The sequence below is a fragment of the Amblyomma maculatum genome, chromosome 11 (assembly GCF_055883805.1).
Source record: "Amblyomma maculatum isolate TAMU_Amacu chromosome 11, ASM5588380v1, whole genome shotgun sequence".
NCBI lineage: Eukaryota > Metazoa > Arthropoda > Arachnida > Ixodida > Ixodidae > Amblyomma > Amblyomma maculatum.
This window is the reverse complement of record NC_139354.1, coordinates 123,549,868-123,560,874: the sequence shown is the minus strand read 5'-3', so window position 1 is coordinate 123,560,874 and position 11,007 is coordinate 123,549,868. Positions and strand designations below refer to the sequence as shown.

Sequence of the window (11,007 nt, the reverse complement as noted above, 5' to 3'; positions counted from 1 at the left end):
GAGTAAGCATTCTGATAACCTGTTCCCACTGCCTCTCCTTATCAAGACATCCACCAAGCCACGTCTGATGTTTTTACCGGAGCTGAGATACAGGCATGTGAAAGTACTGCTGTGATCGTTTTGGTGTGACTGGCCTAGTGTTCCTGAGCTGATGTCTGGACACAACTGGCCTCGTTAACACGTCATTTTTGCTGAAAATGCTCAGGAGACTCGGGAATGAAAAATGCAGCACTTTAAAGACAAGGACAGCAGACTGGAAAGTGTGAACAGTCACATTTTTGAGAATGTCGGCTTAAAAATGATTGTTACAGTTCGAAATGTTAGGAAGCAACAAAACACTCACCTCTTCCTTTGGTTTTGAGCAATGCCCGCTGCTTTAAACCACTCCGGAGCCCTGAGCAGGTGCTTCTCTAGATGTTCGAAGCTCAATTCCTCCTGCATCCTTGGCCACCTCTGCTACACGAAATCCTCCAGATGACCGAGAATTGCTGAAAAATAGTAATACCAATGACTATAAAATAGTATGAAGAACTGAACAAGGGTAAATGGGGTGCGCCTCAGTTCGCAGATGAGCCAACGTTTTGACAAGTGGACTTGTCTTCATCTGGGCAAAGTGATCATCACTGGCAGGGGTTTAAATATGCTTTTGATTCCGAAGAAGAAAAGCTGGGGAGGGGAAATTGGGTGCGATGAAAGTAGGTGTGAAAGAGTGGGGAGGAGAGGATGGGTGTGAAGAAAGTGGGTCATGAAGTGAAAGCAAAAAAAAAATCTTCAGTAGGTATTTATCAGTTTGGAACCAGAATTTTGTGGCCCGCAAAAGTAAAAGCAGCAGTACCAGGAAAAACTACAATACCGGGTAGGTGATTAGTCACCATTTAACTGGTTTGGTGCAGATACACCTTACAAAGGGAGGCTATGCAAAGGGCCCTGATAAGGCATATATCTAGGGGGACAATTCTTAAGAGGTAGGGGAGGAAAGGGGGAGTACACAGTCAGAGGATAATAACCACACAGTGTACCACAACTGACAAAAAAATCTTAAGTATGTATCTCAATCTGGAACCAGGTTCTGTGGCCTGCAAAAGAAGTAAAAGCGGCAGTACCAGGAAAACCACAGTACAGGGTAGATGATTATTCACCACAAATATTCCTGCTGGTTCCAATGTTCCAAATTTAGAATTATATATGCATTGGAACCAGCAGGAATAAATATATCTAAGGGAACGTTAGAATCCCTTAGGTATATTCCCTGTGCATCATAATTATTCGGGAAAACAATCCCACATAGTGTGAATTGTACAGTTTATTCACAACGCATGTACACTCTATTCCCTTCCACAACAGCATAACCTTACATGTTCCTCTAAACACATTTCCTCCTTATAACTTGTTGCTTGAATTTGTCTTCAAACTTTTTTTATGATTATTATATTTTTTTTTCATGACAGTTGTGGTTCTCCCCCCTCCCCCCAACGTTTGCAGAAAGATTTAAGAATTGTCCCCCTTAGATATATGCCTTATCAGGGCCCTTCGCAAAGCCTGTCCCTTTGTAAGGTGTATCTGCACCAAACCCGCCTAAGTGGTGACTAATCATCTACCCGGTACTGTGGTTTTTCCTGGTACTGCCGCTTTCACCTCTTTTGCAGGCCACAGGATCTCTGGTTCCAGGTTGAGATACATACTTAAAATTATTTTTTCTTTCACTTCATAACCCACTTTCTTGTCACCCATCCTCTCCTCCCCACTTTTTCACATCTACTTTCATCGGACCCACTTTCCCCTCCCCAGCTTTTCTTCTTCGGAAGCAAAAGCGTATTTAAACCCCTGACAGTGATGATCGTTTTGCCCAGACGAAGACAAGTCCACTTGTCGAAACGGCTCATCTGTAAACTGAGGCGTACCCCAATTACCCTTGTTCAGTTCTTCTTTATACCGTGCAAACCCTCTCCTTCCTCTCATTCTACCTATAAAATAGTAAAGCTGTCAAATTCATGCACTCAAAATAAAGCTCTGCTTTGCTCTTTGTAACGCTCAGTCATCATCAGCGAATTGCTTTTAGCACTTCTGTAAAAGAATACGAGATCCAAGTCGTTTCCTGCTTTCCATCCCATAATGCAATGACATCACAGAAACAATGCACACAGCTTTACTGCTTTAGATGTTTGCTTTGAAGAGCAACATGCAAACACAACTTCCTCTAATTTGAAACATTCAGCAATACTTAAGATATAGCTTCATGTAAACTACGACGTCTTGTGAAAAACTGCTAGTTATTCGTCTGAAGCATTCAAGGGCGCCAAAAAGCACAGCACATATGGAAGAAATTGTAACAGAGTGTGAATAACAAATTACTCTTTTTGCAAAAAAGTATGCATTATATGCTTTTTGCTACCGCATGTGCAAAGAACGCATCAATGCATCAACTGTGGCATAACAGTGAACTTTTAAAATGTTGTGCTGAGCCTTTCACCATGGCAAATAAGTACTGTGGACACACAGGTTACCTTTCTTGCTAATATAGAAGGCTTCAATCAGTTTCTGCGATTCTGTATTTCTGCTCATAACAGTAGTAAACATCACCACAGCATGCCTCATGGGACCTCACAGGACAAAATCCAATGTGCTGTGGTAAATTAGAGACCATTTTCTTTTGCTCAATATTTCACTGAAGTTCCCAGACTCCCTCATTTGCACAGTGCCTAGTTTGTCCTGCACAGGAATGGCTGCTTGAGAGTGAAACTGGTACACTACCTTTTCTGCATGTTTCGTGAATGACCATCCATTCTTGGTACCAAAACCTCTTTCGCCTTTTTCGATGTGACAGCAAAGACCGCAGCTTCATTGGAAATAAAAAGAGAAGCGTACTGTCATGCATGCTCACAGCAATGTTCAAATTGTGGGACAGCTTGGGTAGATATTGCATAACTGCCAGTCTTGCCTTTTCTCAAAGATCCTGCGATGCAATGCTGGTGAGGGAAGCTGACGCAAGTATGCTGATGGCAATATTTGAACAGCAAATCTAAGCAAAGCACTCAGTGCTTAATGATTCAGGTATGCTGGTGTTTTGTTCCACATTAAAAAAGGGGCTCCTTCCAATTGATTTTCAAATAGATAAAATTTAGTGAAAGGAATGAGTGACTGATTTATTTTTCTGTGAATCTGTGATGAGGAAGTCATGTGTCCCTAAGCTCCATTCTAGTCTTTAAATTCACTTGGCTAGGCTGACTTCAGCTGGGGCCCATTGTTTGCTTTCGACAGGGGTTACAAAAGACACCCAGAAGTGACGGGTTATAGAAGTTGGTGCAGATGAGCCTAGAGAAAAGGTGAGACCAGTAGTGACATACCTGCACATGCCATCGCACAATGTAAACAAGGTAGTGAGCAGGCATCACATTCTGCTAGTCTTTTTAGCCCCTCTGAAGCTTGGTTGTCTTTCCTGTGGCTTAATAAAGGACAACTAAAAGAAAGAGGCTCTGGCAAAAAGCATCGATGTCCATTCAAGAGATGCGCTGATTGGTTAGTATATGAGTTGCCCTCTTGTCAGCTCATTCTTATATAGTAAAACCTGGGTGTCATATCACTGAGCAAATCAAGGTACATGAACAGATTGCTGAGCAACGTAAAGTGTAGTGCAAACTGCAAAACCACTTCTGATCTTGACTTCATGCTCTTTAATAGCATCATGATAAATAGTCTGTCAGCAAAAGGCATCAAGCTATCTAAAGACGAGCTGGAAACAGTATTGTGTGACTGGGTTGCAACGAAGAGCTGAAATGATTTTCTTTTCGAGGACATGTTCTATTCCATAAAATATTGTGCATATGCCAAGCACAACAATTTAAAAGCAGACAACATGTAAAAGCCCAGTCACAGCTTGCGAGTTGTAAAGGTATTGCGACAATGTGGGCTTAAAAGGAACAGCTGCTGGCTAATTGCATGCTTCTCGATTCTTTGGAGCTACTAAGAAATAAGCAGTGCCTCGGATGTAATGAATGCTTGTTCCACATCTAGCTTCTCTTTACCTAACAGTCAAGACCAACTGCCCTTTTAGAAGATAAAGCATAACAAAACAAAGCACATAAAAGGAACGATGGGATATACATTTGATATACAAACATGCTGCCCTATCACGTTTTACTGTAATACTGGTAACTCTTGGACATGATGATGCCTTGTGGGATGGTGACCAGTTGGTTACAATTATAATAGCCCGTAGGTACAGTTGCCAGTACGGCTATTTACAGCGCTCAACCGAGGTGCATTTGGCTGCATCGATGGCATCTAGTGGAAACAACTGCTTTTGAATAGCCTGCATCTGAGCATGTGCTGACATACTGATGGGAGTGCCTTCACGTCTGTGTCTAGTCTGTATAAAGCTTTTACCACTTGCGACTGCTCACAAAGGTGCCGCAGAAACACAAAACAAAGTGTAGCTAGAACATTCAGGCATGCATGTGCTGTATAAAGTGTAGCTAGAACATTCAGGCATGCATGTGCTGTATTAAATATTTGTGTGCAGCAACATTAATACACCGCATTCACTTTTGCTAACACTCGTCAAATGTATTACTATTCGTAGTGCAGAGAGCATTTCCTTTTGGTACAGAACAGCACAGAACTTGGTAACTCCCCAATATGGTTTAGCTTATTATTTAGATAACTGTCACCTACTGTGTCATTAACGTGATGATGACATTAATGGACAAGATAAAACAGCTCAAGGAAGCTCTACCAGTGTGGGTATGCATGATAAATGCACACTATTATAAAAAAATTAATGACAGATGACATCCATGCAGCCCAAAGTACACTCTAGATTGCCATGCTGATGACTGCACAATCATGTTGCTCCCTGGTTGCAAATGATAGCCATTTGCATGCTTTTTTGCAGTGTGAAACCTAAATGCTCAGAAAATCCCCCCAGACGCTGGCCATTTTGTGCACTCAGAGTAAAAGCAAATACTTTTTGAAAACCCACATGTCATGACGTTATTCATGATTTGTATGTTTTAGAATACTTTCATCCGAACTGCTGTCCAGCAAACTGGCAGGACATATTAAAATACTCAGTAAGCAGCACAAGAAGGGTTCTTTTTCAATCAGTTCATCCGTTCTGCAAAATTTTAAAACATTTCACATTGATTTTGTGATGTCAACTGTCACGTATTGCTACTGTGAATTAAGCACGGCTGCTTCAATGTACAAAAAAAAAATCTCCGTACTTACGTCTTTTCAAAACTGCCATGAACTGGTAATTGCATGGAAAGCCGCCTCACAGCAGGGCTGTGAGACCTGCCGGTGCTGCTGCTGGCGAGGGCTCCTGCTTTGCCTGCATAATGTGACTTCGCGACAAAAAAGAAAGATTAGAAGTAGAGCTCTTTGACTATGTTCGGAAACTTTCTTTGAGCCTTTCTGCACACGGCTGATGAAGGGGTTTTCACACTGATTTTGTAATATCAACGGTCCCGTATTGCTACTGTGAATAATGCACGGCCGCTTTTTTGCGTAAAAAAAAAATCTCAGTATGTTTCAAACGCACTGTGAACTGGTAATTGCATAGAAAGCGGCCTCGCAGCAGTGCTGTGAGACCTGCCGATGTTGCTGTTGGCGAGGGTTACTGCTTGGCCTGCATAATGTTACTTTGCGACAAAAAACAAAAACAAATAGAAGCTCTTTGTATGACTACATTCGGAAATTTCCTTTGAGCAATGAAGGGTTTTCACATTGCTTTTGCGATGTCAACAATGCAAACATGGGAGCCAGTTGGTTGATCATACTGGGGAATACTGTGCTACTTGCTAGACAGAGAACAGGTTCATTCGTGTGTTTTCCTTCACTTGTCCCCTGTCTAGCAAGTAGCACAGTATTTCCCTGTGTGTGATGTCAACGGTCACATATTGCTACTGTGAATTAAGCACGGCTGCTTCATCGTGTAAAAAAAATCTCAGTACTACGTAAATTTTTTTAAACCCGCTATGAACCGGTAATTGCATGGAAAGCGGCCTCGCAGCAGGACAGTGAGACTTGCCAATGTTGCTGATGGCGAGGGCTCTTGCTTGGCCTGAATAATGTGACTTCGCAAAAAAAAAAAAAAAGAAGTAAAGCTCTTTGTAGGACTACATTCGGAAACTTCCTTTGAGCCTTTCTGCATACGGCTGACAAACAATGAAGGGTTTTCACATTGATTTTGTGATGTCAACAATGAAAACATGGGGACCAGTTGGTTGATCATACTGGGGAATACTGCGCTACTTGCTATACAGGGACACTTTCATTCGTGGGTTGTCCTTCACCTGTCCCCTGTCTAGCATATAGTGCAGTATTCTCCAGTTTGTGATGTCAACGGTCACATATTGCTACTGTGAATTAAGCACGGCTGCTTCATCGTGTAAAAAAAAAATCTCAGTACTACGTACATTTTTTTAAACCCGCTATGAACTGGTAATTGCATGGAAAGCGGCCTCGCAGCAGGGCAGTGAGACTTGCCAATGTTGCTGCTGGCGAGGGCTCTTGCTTGGCCTGCATAATGTGACTTCACAACAACAAAAAAAAAACAATTAGAAGTAAAGCTTTTTGACTTTGTTCGGAAACTTCCTTTGAGCCTTTCTGCATATGGCTGACCAACAATGAAGGGCTTTTCACATTGATTTTGTAATGTCAACAATGAAAACACGGGGGCCTGTTGGTTGATCATACTGTGGAATACTGCGCTACTTGATAGACAGGGGACAGGTTCATTCCTGTGTTGTCCTTCACCTGTCCCCCATCTAGCAAGTCGCGCTGTATTCCCCAGTTTGTGATGTCAACGGTCACTTATTGCTACTGTGAATTAGGCACGGCTGCTTCATTGTGTAAAAAAAAAATCTGAGTAAATACGTCTTTTCAAACCCGCTATGAACAGGTAATGGCACGGAAAGCGCCCTCGCAGCACGGCCATGAGACTCCTGCTTGGCCTGCATAATGCGACTTCGCGACAAAAAAAAATAGAAGTAAAGCTCTTTTATGACTATGTTCGAAATCTTCCTTTGAGCCTTTCTGCATGTGGCTGACAAACATTGAAGGGCTTCCAAATCACAAGAAAACGCAAGAAAACGCGACAAATATTGAAATGCAAACAGTACTTCCTCAAGTTTTACGAGTCCTACACTACAATCGATGCTTCCGGCATTACCTTGAAACGCACATATTACTTGCGCAAGAGAAAACTTAGCTCCGTTTTCTTTCATTCAGATATTCATTATTTTACGCTGGACACTGACTTCGGCATTTATATCAAACTGCTAGTAGAAGCACTTTATTAAAAGCAACTCCAAACAGCGATACAAAGGTTCTACGAACACTGGGTTGTGCAATGTGCACCGAAGAATATAACAAGGACCATCGCTGCGATACGCAGGTAAATCTAAATGCGGTATCCAGCCACAGATGCTCGCGTACACAACAGTGCATCGCAAGCGTTGCAGCACAGGCAGAACAACTACTATAATGAATGCTTTACCTGCAAATGAAGAGCCGATGACTTGCCTCAAGTGCTTCTTTTCCGGTGCGGTTCGAACCCGGCAGACGCTTGCAGCGTTGAACGTGAACGCATTGCCAGGTGCGGGGCTTCCGCGCTTCTCAAGCGTTTGACGTTACCGCTCGCTATATCAACCAACAACTCCAACCGTATAGATCACTGCACTCTGGACGCACGAAGCAAGGCGCAACAACCATCGACGAACGCAAACACCGGCTTTAGCGAAGTATTTCAACTTCAAAAACGAACAACTCGCATTACGACGCCGCCATGCCGCTGTTACTACGCGTCATGCATGGAGGGTATAGAAAAGTGAGTGTAGCAGACTACGTTTCAGCGGCTCCGCTCCGCCACTGACGAACAACACGGGGGCGCTAAAGTCCCCTAACAAAATTCGTCAGCAAATGCAGTTTGTAACTGCCAATTTGCAGTGTGCCAAACCATGAAAGTACAAAAAACTATTTCCGATTTTGTATCCAGCGCATGACAAGTGATTTAGGTACAGAATTGTTACAAAGTGGACTTTAAACAAAAGAAAGCTGCGCTCCCCTAGTGGCGCTCCATTCGAAAGTAGATGAACGCGGCAGTTTCACTAGTCGTATTAGGCCACTGCAACATTGTGTTGACAAAGTTAATGAAATGATGCGATATCCTTGCAAAGGGTAGTATTGTTTTCCATGAAACAAATTTTAAAATATTGTTAGCTATGACATAAAGCGCAGTGTTCTGAGTCAAATGGTTTGACTGAATTACATAAAATCTATTTAGCTGCAATAACGAAACTGAAACCTTGGCTCCAACTGCCAAACATCTAAGGTGGTGCGAAGGTTGCAGTGCAGTTAACTAGCTGTATTCTGTAGTTTCCAGTGCGAATACCGGTAAAAAGACCTCGTTATTTTCTTTCTTCCAGCCTTGTTCAGCATTGCGAGCGTCGTTGCTCGAGATTTGTGCTTTTTCATACTTCCGGGTGCCGCTACAACGAGGTACAGCGTTCGTTATGAAAAAATTGTGTCGCTGAAGGGTCATTGCCGCTCGAAATCTTCCGTGCATGTGCTATCTGAGTCGACACAACCCATAAATCAGTGCCACGAGACCACCGCTGAGGCCCAGCGCCCCTAGACGTGGCCTACTAATATATTCTGCATGGTACGCTGCCTTGGGCTCCACTGGTTATTGGGAAAAATAGGCCCTGGCAAAAATGAGAAAAAGATAAATCATAAAGTATCAAAAATAGGCGGAGAAAAGGGCACGCCAAGTCAGAATTCGAGTCCACTCTCTGACTATCTTGCCAGCCTGGGAGACAAAAGCCAATGGACGAAGAGCTATATTTTTTTTATTTCTCATTATGGCCAGCAGCACACTTCACTTTCGTGGGTTCATGTCTCGAAGTGGATAGTCTGAGGCAGCCGCTATGTTAATTAAGATTACGACTGCTCTAACATTGAAGCTAGTTGCTGGAATTCTAGGTTGGGCACTGATGTGGATCTCAGGCGCCATGGAGGAAGGAATACTTCCTCCGTGCTAGGCGCTCAGAAGCATGGAGTTCCAATTAGTTTCGTCACGCTGTTCTGGAGCTCAGGCGCAAAACCTAATTAAGATGGAATTCGTGACTATCAAAGCTTTAATCCTGCACAGGGTCAAGAGACTACTTCGGTCTAAAAATTGATGTGTTATGTGATCGAGAAGTCGGATGGTTTATATGTTGCCTTTGTAAGAGGGAAAGAGCTAAAAAAACAGGCAGGATGTGCTGCAGTAGTATAAGTGCTGTGTGCTTTCTTTTCTTGCACACTAATTTAATTACTAGGTAGTCTATGCTTTTCTTTGTTTCATTCTTTTTGCGTTGCTTTCCTAGAATGCAGTTATATTCATTGCTTTGTCTACCTTCTTTAAAGCCTAAGATTACGCCCGCAGTGCATATGTCGGTGGTAATTACATCATGAAGACTTTGCCAAATTTTTATAATAGCCTTTCTGATTCATTTCACCTTCCCTGTCTTATCCATTTTACTCGTTCGCAGATGTGCTTTCTTATTATATTACTGTTAGGTTAATTTACATCTCCACAATGTAAAGTTTTGTACTGTATAATTAATAACTCATGATTTCGGTTTTTCCTTGTGCATTATTTTTATTATTTACCATGCATTGTTCAATACTTTCCGTAAGTTCATGCTGGCAAAATTAAGTGCCCAGGATGTGTGACTATATAAGAAGTTCGCAGCTTTGCTGTTAGCCATGCAGTGGTCTCAGACTGCTGTTGTTGAGCTGGAAGCCTAACTATTAACCTGTTGTGTGGTAATTTACGAGGTGATCATGTATACAAAAAAGAACAGCCTATAGATTGAATTCCACGTATATGAGAAGTTTCGTCCTCCATAACAGATGTTAGCCTTTGCTATATGTACTGTTTTTTGCTGCTGCTTTTACTTTAGATTTCTGCTGTCTGATTTCTTAGACTGTTTACCTCAGTTTACTTTAATTTATCAATTTTCCTTTTCTCATTTCTACCTAAGCGGTGGTAATTATGAGTGCCACACCTGGTGTTTAAGGAATTGAATGGTGGTGGCAAGAGCCGCATCCACCTGCCAAATCTTTTATCCTTTTGCTGCTTGGTGTTTGGTGCCATGCAAACTGTTCATTGAATGGCAATGAGTGCTTTGAGCACAGCATTGTATGACATTCACCAATAGAACTCCTTCGTGTTGCTGTATAATGTTGTTTTGGCAAGTTTTGTCCTATGTCATCTCATTCAGCTATGCAATAACCTTTGCCTTTAACGTTCCATGAATTGAGCCTATAAAAAAGGTACTCAATATTGAAGTGATTTGGGCACCACATCTTCAAAATAGACTCTGCTGATTAGTATAGTTTCCCTACACATCTGCTTGTTTCTCCGAAGGCATTCCCTTCGTTTGTAACAAATATTTTATTTACAGTATACGAGGAATTTTGTTTAATAGTGCTGAAAGATGGGCATGTATGCAAAGAGCCACAACACCAATAGCTGGCTTGTGGTGAAAGAAACCATGACTTCGTCCAAAATTATGTACAGTGTGTGTGGCGACTACCCTAGCTATCATGTACGTTCTTGGTGTGCGCCAATTATTATGGTTATCTAATATATTATAGTGCAAAGGTGCACATTTTGCAGCGTTTTGCATCTCTTTAATATGTGAGTGGTGTTGAAGGGCAAGTTGGCTTGATAACGTCAACTGCTAGTCGCCTGAAATGCTGCATAGATTCTCGGCACATTTTACATAGTCCTTGGTAAATGCTACATAATTTAATTCTCAACAAGTTTTTGCACTTTAGCTTTTCTGTTCAAAATACCCAGCCTTTGTTCTTTCATAAAGTAATTATTTGATTTCTTTCTCACGGGAATCGCAGTTATAAAAGCTGCAGTCCTCACTGACACCATTACCAGAAATAAAAAAAAATAAAAATGTATTCCGTTTTTTTTACCATATATGCCCTCCTTATAGATTTAGAAAT

At 41.9% G+C, this 11,007-nt stretch overlaps 1 long non-coding RNA gene across 1 annotated transcript; it reads right to left on the bottom strand.

Annotated features, from left to right (window-relative positions):
* Positions 1–351: 351 nt before the first annotated feature.
* Positions 352–7,766, bottom strand: LOC146174889 (uncharacterized). Its single transcript, XR_014701669.1, has 3 exons — positions 7,499–7,766; positions 5,227–5,342; positions 352–488 (listed from the first exon to the last, which is right to left on the bottom strand). It is a non-coding gene; the product is annotated as an uncharacterized LOC146174889 (long non-coding RNA).
* Positions 7,767–11,007: the final 3,241 nt, after the last annotated feature.